This window comes from Osmerus eperlanus, chromosome 4 (genome assembly GCF_963692335.1).
Source record: "Osmerus eperlanus chromosome 4, fOsmEpe2.1, whole genome shotgun sequence".
NCBI lineage: Eukaryota > Metazoa > Chordata > Actinopteri > Osmeriformes > Osmeridae > Osmerus > Osmerus eperlanus.
This window is the reverse complement of record NC_085021.1, coordinates 3,490,425-3,501,676: the sequence shown is the minus strand read 5'-3', so window position 1 is coordinate 3,501,676 and position 11,252 is coordinate 3,490,425.

Here is an 11,252-nt window from a genome sequence, read left to right as displayed (position 1 = left end):
TCTTTCATCAGTTCTAAACAATGAAGACGCTCGTTTTCAGTTTCAGGACATATTTGAGCCCAGGCATCTTCCAAGTCAATGTCATCTTCCAGCAACTGTTTGGCTTTATCAATTTCATCGCTTTCTTTTTCAAATAAACCTTTGTTAGAATCAACAATTACCTGCACTCTTTGAATATCACTGCCACATTTCACTGCACCATTTTTGTAGAAATCCTCGTAGGTAACAAACTGCGATGGCTTAAGGTGAATGTCATCATAATATGGCAAAAAAAGTTGCAATAACGAATGAAAGTACTTTTCTGTTTTTTTTTGTGGGAGAAAATCTGGGATACCTCACAACAGCAGGTTCAGTTCGGGTCCTTTGCTTCAAAAATCCACAGTCGTTGTTTAGCTTGATTATGTTATCTGAATTTTTTTCAGTGGAAACCTGTGACTTTGAGAGTACTCTATATTCAGAACAAAAACTGGCAAGGCATAGACTTTCTAATGGTGCTGTCCTGGGTCTGTTCTTATACCTTTCAACCATATTGGTCATCCAAAGACTGTTTTCATCATCACTCACTTGATGTTGAGATTTATTTTGGAGTATGTGCAAAGGCAAACTCATCCTAACAGGGTTCTCCCCAATGGGTATATACTGTACTTGACGAGAGCATTCTTTCAAGTGCATATGTGTTAATCGATACACTGCCTCTTGGGCTGAGACTTCTCTGTTGTGCAGATATACACTTCCCAGCTGTTTGAATGCTGCTTTTGCATCAAGATTCCCATGCATTCCCTCATTTTGTGCACGTTGTAACAGCAATCCCATTTCTTGTTCTGCTTTTGTGATATATGTCAGTATATATACCACTACTGAAAAAGCATCTGTGACATACTGAATATCCATATTGCCTTGCCATGCACGCAATAAGTCTTTGTTGTACTGATTTACCCAAATGTCTTTTGGACTTCGCTTTAGCACAATGCTTTTCTTTTTGGAACATATGTTGTATGCTCTTTCAAACAAACCTTGATCAATTCCAATAGACTCAAAAAATACATCTGTTGAACTGAAATTCATATCAGGCTTTGTCAACGCAGTTTTGACTTTCTTCATAATTCCAGTTGCACTTGTATTTTCATCTTTGCCATTCAAGTCCTCCGAGTTACCTCCTCTTGTGACAAAAGTATGGTTGGATGGTGGTCGTGGGAAATTAAATCTGCACACTGTGTTTTTCTTACGACATGTCTTGGAATGTCTCGTGCTGTGTTTCTGCACACAATTCACAGTCTCATAAAGCTCTGGGTCAGTCTCAGGTGGAGTCTCACAAGTGATGTAGGTATCTATGAAATGTGCTACTTCAGCATCACTTTCTTTGTCAATCTTAGGAGCATTCTCAACCCAAAAAAGACAGTGGACATGAGGTGAACCACGTTGTTGAAATTCAACACGATAAAAGAAGTCTTTTATTTTCCCAATGGGTTCAGCTGGAGACATGATTACATCACGCAGAAAACAATGCCATCTGTGATCAAACATTCTTGCTGCTGTGACAGGATTGCGTTGTATAAGACCACATTTTTCCGACCAGTCAAGCTCATCAACATTTAAGTGTTTTCCTTCTATTCTCAGGATAGAGTTCAGCATTTCAGGCCATCTCAAATCAGCAGAGCTGAAAGATGCAAAGAAAGTGGGTATGGAAAGCTGTCTTATCATGGCAAAAAGGTCTTTCTGTACTGACATCCAGTATGGAGGTGTGCCACGAATTCCTCTTAAGAACTTGTATCCTTCCTTATTACGTAATATTTGATGTAGCGAGTCTGAGTTTGTTAGCATGTCTTGTGTCACCTTTTTCATAGACAAACCTTCACCTTTGCGTAATGCGACTGAAACACTAGACACAACTTGATTAACTTCTGATATGTACTGTGCATAAAAAATGAAGTCTGTGTTCTGTGCGAAACGACCATCGGCATTGAGTATGCGTGCATTCAGGTAACGTGACAAAGTTATTTTTTCTTCTCTTTCAGCATGTAAAGTAGGCCCACCAGTAGGATAGAGGACAGGGAAACATTTTGCTTCATTGGTTTGATCTGTTAGCAATCTAACAGGACTGTTGCCTTCACCTGGTGCCACATTTAGGATGTCCTGGAAATGCTGATCAATTATCTCTGAACCCAGATCAACCGGCTGTAAGGATGTATCTGACAAAAGTCCATTCTGTCCTTCAATATATGTCAAATCTTCCTCTGGTGGCTCTTCAGGAGTTTTGTCTTCATTACTCTCTTCTACTGTTTCATCTTTGTTATATGCCTCTTTCTCAGCATCATCAGTTTCATTCAGAGTATTGACCCAGTCTTCATTGAACTTCACATCATGATACCATTTATTGTGTGTCATTAAATATTTCAGAGCATTTCTGACACGGTCAGTATGGACATACATATACTCATAATGCCCTTTGTATGTCAATTTTCTCTTCAGTTTTACTCTTATCATTTTGTCGTCACATTCATGTCTCGGAAGTATGTTTGTTACATCTGCGTTATTGATAGGAACAGAAACACATGGGCCATGGCAAGCTCTCTGGCGACCACGGGGCAAACACAGCAATTTCATAAAAGGAATATGACGTGCAATCAAATGATGCTCTAAAGAGTTCAGACACTTAAGTTCCGCGGGAATTTCCTCCAAATACATGTTGTTGGCAACACTCTGGTCTGGAAGTTTTCCACAAAGTATTTTCCGATGGCATGTATAGCAAATCCGTAATTTACTTGATGGATTGTCAGACAAATGGTTTTCATGCTCACATTCAACATCACACACATGTAAATATGTAAGTGTTATACACCTGTCAGCCAATGCAGCAGTTTTCTCTCCTTTGTTTTCATAGCAAAGTCTTTTACACTCAACAACCTGTTTTCGGAAAAGTAAACGGTGACACACACAGCATACATACTCTGGACCTCTGCTGACTTCTTGGCGGAAATGACTTATAGCAAAATCCAAGTTTTCTCGTCTCTTTTGCCACCATGCATAGTCCTCACAGCTTCTTTGAATTTTATTTACACGGATATTTTCATTTTCTTGGTACTTCTTCTTGTTATGCTGTTTGATTTTATTTAGAAATATGGTATTTCTTCTGTATTTATTACGACCATAATCACGGACAAAAGACTGAAATTTTCTGTTTGTCTTGTATTTGGTTTTAGAAAATGCTCGCACAGTTGCTTGAAAGCTAAGATTTTTCCTGTATTTACTTTTAGAGTATGCTCGTACACTTTCTTTAAAGTGAAGATTCTTCCTGTATTTACTTTTAGAGTATGCTCGTACACTTTCTTTAAAGTGAAGATTCTTCCTGTATTTACTTTTAGAGTATGCTCGTACACTTTCTTTAAAGTGAAGATTCTTCCTATATTTACTCTTCCAGTATTCACGTCTTAGTTTCTGAAATTCACGATTTGTCCTATATTTCGTCAAATAATTATCCAGCTTATATTTTTGTGACTCTTTGTGATATTTATCTTTAAGAATGTTTAGTTTTTGCTCTCTGTAATCTGAGTTATTGCAGTAATGTTCGCGTTCTTTCTTAGCTTTCACGTTTTCTCTTCCATAAATTAATTTCGTTTTCCTTAAACGTGTCTTCAAAAGATCAATCTCTCCAGGCTGACACATTCCTGCACAAACATTTTGTGCATCTCTCTGTTTAACACATTGTACAACTTCATAATGGTTGCCTGTGTGGTTTAAGAAGATACCATTTTCTGTGCATGACTGTGGATTTGTAGTTGTGGGCCGGTGTGCATTCCATCTTCCATCATTAAAAGTCATTATAGTTGTGTCTAAAAAGTCATCTACAGCAAATATGTCAATCTCGGTTGCCCATGAACCACAGTAATACATTCTTGACTTGGTCACGTAATCCTTTACAGATGTGTACTCATCTCTCAAATATAATTCAAACTTAGAACTGTTCAAGGTGTTGCACGACAGACCGTCTAATTTTCAGATGCTTCTCTTCATTTTGACATATGCTAAAAGATAGGCTACGATAGAAACAGTTTCCATCTGGCTTTATACTCTTAATTTGACAAGGACAACCCATGACATCAACGTTTGTTGCTACAGTAGTCTGAACGTTTTCGTTAACAAGTTTTAAGCGTGCGCACAATACATCCTGATCCTGACGTGTTAAAGGTTTAAAATGTTGTTCCTGAACTCTTACATCGCTAATAATGACATCTGTTCCTTTACTTGTTTGAATGGGTATGTCTGTCATTGGTTTTGAGGACAGCGTCTCTCTAGCAAGGACTTCTTTGGCTCGTTTCCTAAGACGGAATACATTTTTCGGTTGACGCTGAGGTTTCGGTACAGCGTGATTTAGAGGCTTGTCATTTTTCAGAATAAAAATTGTAGGTTGAACGGCATTGTGGTCTAGGCTGTTCTTACTTTGTGCACTGTGTTGATTTGTGGTAACATCAGATCCAACAGCATACACTTCAGGCATGTCAACACTTTGTTTCACAACATCACTAGAAAACCTGTCACAAACCTTAGGCTTCTGCTTCAGAACTTCACTGTAGAGTGCTGTGCTTGAGAATACATCAGAAGTGGCAGCAGCTTTCGTTGGCACAGGATCTTTTGTGCCATTACCAGTAGTTGACTTGACTACCTGCTGTCTGTACACCTTACCATTTCCTTTCACAACGTCACTGTACAGCAGGCTGCTGTTTGGAGATATCGCCGTGTTGACCATGTAACTGGAAGATGTACCTGCATCATTACACATTCCATACAACTCTGCACTGACACCAATCATGACTGCTGCAACTCCAGTTATCTCAAAGCGTGGTGTAATTTCCCCAACTGAGCTTGCGAAGTCAAAAACATACCTGTACAGAGATTCAGCAGAACTAAAATATGCAACAATACTTGCCATGTGTTGTTTCTTGTTAACATTTCTATTAGCATGTGAATCAATTAGCGCAAACCATGTTCCCTGTTTTACAATAGCACATGTATTAGCACAAATGGTTAAGAGACATGCGTCATGACCCAACAGTGTTCGTTGTAACGCTACATCAAATGGCATGGCAACATCACGTACAGCATGGTCGTAATCCTCAACATGAACAAATCCAGTAAACGAGTCAGCAAAGTTTAATCTGAAATCAGAATTCCACAACCTATGTCTTGTTGGCAGTTCAGACACAGCAATGTAACCTCTTCCTCTGACATGGTCTCTTATTTTACACTGAGCTCTCATTGATCTATACAAGCAAGTCTCTTTCACCAAAACATCATCTAAATCTCGAGTATTCCAAGTCAACACACTCTTAGTCTTGCTCTTCAAAACTGCAGTCAGACTGATGGCACCACACTGCTTGTTCTGTGCATCTCCAAACTGTGGATGACCTTGATGAAAGGATCCCATCAGCACTGATCTCTCTGGAAAAGTAACAGGTTTAGTCAAGGAGAAACCATCATCAGTAACAGGGTGCTTGTTCACAGAGTTTCCCACAGTAGTTGGCATTGAGTTAGTTGGAGTAAGTTTGTCTGTTTGACAAAGGTGTACGGATACAGTCTGACATCTGAGTATGGAAAGGAGTTGCACAAAGTTTTTGGTTGTTAGAGTTTGTAATAGTTTGTTTTTCAGAGTTTGTAACAGTTTGTTTGTTGGTAGAGTTTGGTATAGTTGGTTGGTTTTCAGAGTTTGTAACAGTTTGTTTGTTGGTAGAGTTTGGTATAGTTGGTTGGTTTTCAGAGTTTGTAACAGTTTGTTTGTTGGTAGAGTTTGGTATAGTTTGCTTGGCCTTGGGATAGGGAGGTGGCCCAACCCCCGATGGTTTTGCTTTTTTTTCATGAGGAAGTTTAACCTTGCCAGTGGACACATGATCATCTGGAGCAGCCCTCCTCTTCTTCGCTGCCATGGACCTCTTGCTGGAACGTGGCATCTAAAAACACACATAGAAAAAGCATCAGAAACTATGAAATGTCACATACCACACTACTGCTTAACAATTTCATAATCTTACATTATCATAACTTCATCCTCAACAGTTCTAGTATACAGACATAAGAAAATATTGAGATGGTTAGGATTCTTGAAACACTAATCTCTATTTACTTTAGACCAGAAGTCTTCAACCCTGGTCCTCAGGGACCCCCTGTCCTGCACGTTTCAGATGTTTCCCTGCTCCAACACACCCGATTCAAACGAATGAATGTTACCAGGCTTCTGCATAACTAGATAACCCATTAATTTGAATCAGGTGTGTTGGAGCAGGGACATCTAAATCTTCAACATCTAAAACGTACAAGACAGGGGGTCACTGAAGACCAGGGTTGAAGACCTCTGCTTTAGACATCCAATATGTATCATTTATTCTATTTCTTTCTTTCCACTTTATTTATCCTTCAAAAGGAAATTAGTGTGCAATTTATACTGTGTAAATTAAAATTGAAGTCTGTAAAATGTAAACATACAGAAACAACTTGACTATAAATACAAATTAAGATCAATTGAGAAAAATGTATCTTTAAAGTGGCTTCAACATTAATCTAAAGTTTCACCAAAATAATAATGACAGTTGTTCACATAAAAGCAAACCTTACTGATACTGCCAAGCCAATGATTCAAATTTGAAATGATAAAACATATCCTATAAGATGTTCCTGTAGGTAAATTAAATTAATCAACAGCATGGAGCAGGAATGGATGAATGACAAAATACCCAACTTGTACTTGACAAAATAGTCCACTGAGCCCAACCATTGTTACCATAAGTTAATTTCCTGAAATGCATTAATTCACCAACCACATAACAGCTGCAAAACTTTCCCTCTACACCTATCAATCTTGCTTGCTTTATTCATGTGCAAGGGTACAGTAAGCCACATCACATTCATCAATAACTTATGCTTACCTTCACTACAGCAGTCACAACTTGTATCTGGAAAAGTTTAAGAATAAATGAAGGTTACTGTTAGTTTTAACCCTCACGCTATCCTTAGCTGAACGAGTGCTTTCAAAGCGCGGGGGAAGAAATATGTATCTCCAGTTAGCAGCAACGTACAATCATGAGGGTAGGCTCATTGGAAAGGTCTGATGTAGACTTGTAATGCCATTCCGACGGGCGCACGTGCATTTCCGCGACGCAGCGAGCGAGACAAAACTTCAAACAGAGCTACCGAAATGGGGATCTTATTTTCGGGTCTAGAAAACCACTCTACCCGGTTCCCCCTAGTCTAACTTGAATTACAAAAGTGTCCCCGATCGAATCCCAGGTTCTGGCGCATTACTGTGAATTTCAAGGACATTTTGTGGGGGGAGAAATATGTATCTCCAGGAGGCTCGGCTCGGCTAACCTAGGGGCTCATATTAGTAGGAACCAGGTATAGAAGCCTCAAAACCGTGAGCTAAGTGCTGAGCTAATTCAGAATAGCTAAATTTCTAATCTAGGATCAGGCTAAGCTAACAATGCTAAGATAGGCTAAGCTAGCAAAACCACCCCGGTTGGTATAAAACGCATGGAAAATGTGAAACGGTGGAAAACTGAGAGGCTAAGCTAACAATGCTAAGCTAGGCTAAGCTAGCAAAACCACCCCGGTTGGTATAAAACGCATGGAAAATGTGAAACGGTGGAAAACTGAGAGGCTAAGCTAACAATGCTAAGCTAGGCTAAGCTAGCAAAACCACCCCGGTTGGTATAAAACGCATGGAAAATGTGAAACGGTGGAAAACTGAGAGGCTAAGCTAACAATGCTAAGCTAGGCTAAGCTAGCAAAACCACCCCGGTTGGTATAAAACGCATGGAAAATGTGAAACGGTGGAAAACTGAGAGGCTAAGCTAACAATGCTAAGCTAGGCTAAGCTAACAAAATCGCCTAGTTTGGTGAAAAAACGTGTGGAACATGTCTAACATGCCAATTAACGTGCCGGGTGGAAGCTAACAATGCTAAGCTAAGCTAACAAAAATGTCTGAGTTAGAAAAAAACGTGTGGGTCATATTAAACCTGCCGAATGCCACGTCGGGCTAGGCTAATGATGCTAAGCTAAGCTAAAAAATGCTAAATGAAGCCAGGTAGACCCGAGACGCGATGTCCTAGTATATAACCTGAGTTCCTTGTGAAAAAAGTGGATGCCCGCCCGGTGGGTCCCTAGTCACACCGCGAGAATCAGGAGAAGCGAGATACATGGCTGTGAGTTGTCACATGCGGGTAAATCATATAAAACCAGTCCCCCCGCCACATCAACCCACTGAACGGCCGGTATCATCTCCAAAAATGGTCCAACCGGAAGTCTCAGCACATCTAGTTCCATGTCTCTGACTAGGAGATCCGCCTTGCACAAATCAGGGGGGCATATCCCAGTGCCCAGCTAGGAAGTGTTGCATGAAGGGGCCACGATTGCGTTTTACGCGTCTGGTCTTCCCGTCCGTACCTCTCTTCCATTCAAAGTACTGTTCCTGACGTCCTCTGGGTCAAACTGTCCCTTCTGGGACTCCTTGGCCGTGTTGTCTGGGGTATCGACGAATCCGGTTGGCTTGGTTTTCAGATGGTCTGTTCTATGGTAGCATTATTTGATGGGTTGCTGTTCTTCTTCTTCCAGTGGTTCCATTTATGTATTTACTTATGCATATCTGGGCTTCTCTCATCCTACCATAGCGGACCCCGGGCTGTGTTGCACGGCGTTCTCTCTCGCTCTACCCCAGGTACTGACTGGCCTACCTTTAGCATGCCACATCACACACAAAAAAGACACACACACCTAACTGACCCTCATGCTGTTTCTCCCTCTCTCTTATGCCTACTGCCCTCCCAAGCGGGACCCGGCATTGAGAGAACGTGACATGCTGTGAGCTGGTCTTCTGGACCTCCATCCGGAAGGCCCTCGCCTCCCGCAACCCTCCACACCGAACCCGTTTCCTGCGATAGGACAGCTGATAGAATGGAGGATGTGATGGATGTTGCGTCCCCACACACCAGTGGCACGCACCCCTCTCCTCCTCTCCTGCGAAGCCAGCTCTGCAAGATGACTCTGAACTGACTTTTAGCATTACCCATGCACACACTGGCTGCTGCTAGACTCTGTGACTGCTCCTTACTCACCGTCTTTGTCTAGAAAATGTAAATACTGTATGAAAGTGTCCCTCCATGATATGTTTAATGGCCTGCCAACAAGATACACAAATTTGACAAGCGTGGTTGTTTTGCTATACAGGACCCTAGTCCTTCACCCACTGATGTGCCTGTCATGTCTGAGATTTGTCATGCCTTGAATACACTGTGATTTGTCTTGACTCCTGGCCTCCTCTGGTTTATTCATCTACACACCCACTGATAGACAGGACAGGATGCATCATCGTGCTTATTATCCACCTTCCACACTGCCCCTTATCATCTTATTTATCGTGGCTATTAATAACAATTAATACCTTTTGAACTCCCAACTGCCACCTCCTGTTCAATCCATACCATTACACTTAGTTTTACCTGTGCACTTACCCTAGGATACTATTGCTTGCTTGCTCACTTGGTATATTTATGGACTCTTGTAACCTTTTACTGTGCATTGACTTCTCCCTTTATGGAGGAGAATTTCTTCCACTCACCTCTCCTCTGGCCTTACGTGCTCCGATCCTCATTATTCATACTGACTACTGATTCTTACTGATTCTAATGACTGTTGGATTACTGTTGACCTTTTATATCCCCTCTTTTTGTGCCTTTATTCCCTGCTTCCTTAGTACTGACTCTTGACGTTAGAATTAGGAACTTTTTAATATGATCCACTCCTAAACCTTATCTCCATTAACACACCACTTCACACCTATTTTAAGATCGATTTTATTCAATTTATTATCTCCTCTCCTCTATCTCTCATTGTCATCTTCTCTCATCTCTAGCTGTATAAACACCCAGATGTCTTACGGCTGAGTCTAGAACGTCCGCACATGGTGGCCATCTTGCTACAGTCAACACAATGTTAAGGGTGAGCGAGTTGACATCTGGGTGTTTATATATATCTATGGGGGAGATCTTTTTTTTTGCTGGCAACCCTCGAACAGTTACATTATTGAAGATCAAGTACCCTATTGCTTTTATAACACGGTTACCAGCGAAATTACAAATGGTAAGTAAATAGCTGAATAATGCACCCCCCGTGACTCACTCTCAACCAGTGGTGTAGTGGTAAAAATAGAGGTGGGTAAACTATGAATTGTATTATTTATTTATTTACAGGGTCGTCAACCCCCCCCCCCCCACGCATTGACCGTGAGAAACACGCATTTCAGCCCCTTCACAGAGGCTTGAGAACCCTGTTTATTTATTCATTTTTACGTTTCATTAGGCTATTTTATTTGGATGGAACCGGTAAGGTTGGCTTGTATCATCTCTCTTATGGCATCATCGTATTTAAAAGAACGTTAATAATAGTAGGCTAGCCGGTTGTCCCTGTCTTAATGCGATGTTGTGCAAACCAAAACAACGTTTACAAATGTGAATTGATCTTACTCTGTACTTGAGGCCTTTTTCGGGCATCTGTGGGAGTGGGAGCACTCGATGGTCTCTTCAAAAATCGCCTGATATCCATGACTAATTAATCCATTCCGAACAGGTAGACTAATCCACAATGTGTATGTGTGTACATACTTCGTGGATCCTGATTGGTGTCGCCGCCGCAGCCGCAACGCATTGATTGGAGGGTCACAGACCATACAGTGCAGATGTTAACCCTTGTGTTATCTTCGGGTCATTCTGACCCATCAGTCATTGTGACCCACCGTCGTATTGCGACAACTTTACCGCATACCAAAACAAAGTGAATCATTTTCTTTTAACCGTTGGGCTGTCTCAGACCCCCCACATTGCGATGGTTAAAAGAAAATTATTTTTATTTGTTTTTGTATTGGGTAAAATTGGGTAAACACAACGATGGTTCGTTATGAACCTTTGGGTCATGTGACCCGAAGGCAGCACAAGGGTTAAACAATATGAAATTTAGTCTTTGGCGTTTTAAAATTACACATATACATTTATTTCTGATTATTCCAACGGCAGAATACGAGGCGCAGAGACCTTATATGTGCGTTAACGCGCATAAACGCTATTTAGAGGTGGATAAACGCAATTTCTGCAATTTAGAGGTGGATAAACGCTATTTCCGAATTTCGGGAGGTGCGTAAACAGCGTTTACGTGCGTTTAGCCCCCACTACATCCCTGCTCTCAACCAATGAGAACGCTGGATTTCATCTACCCG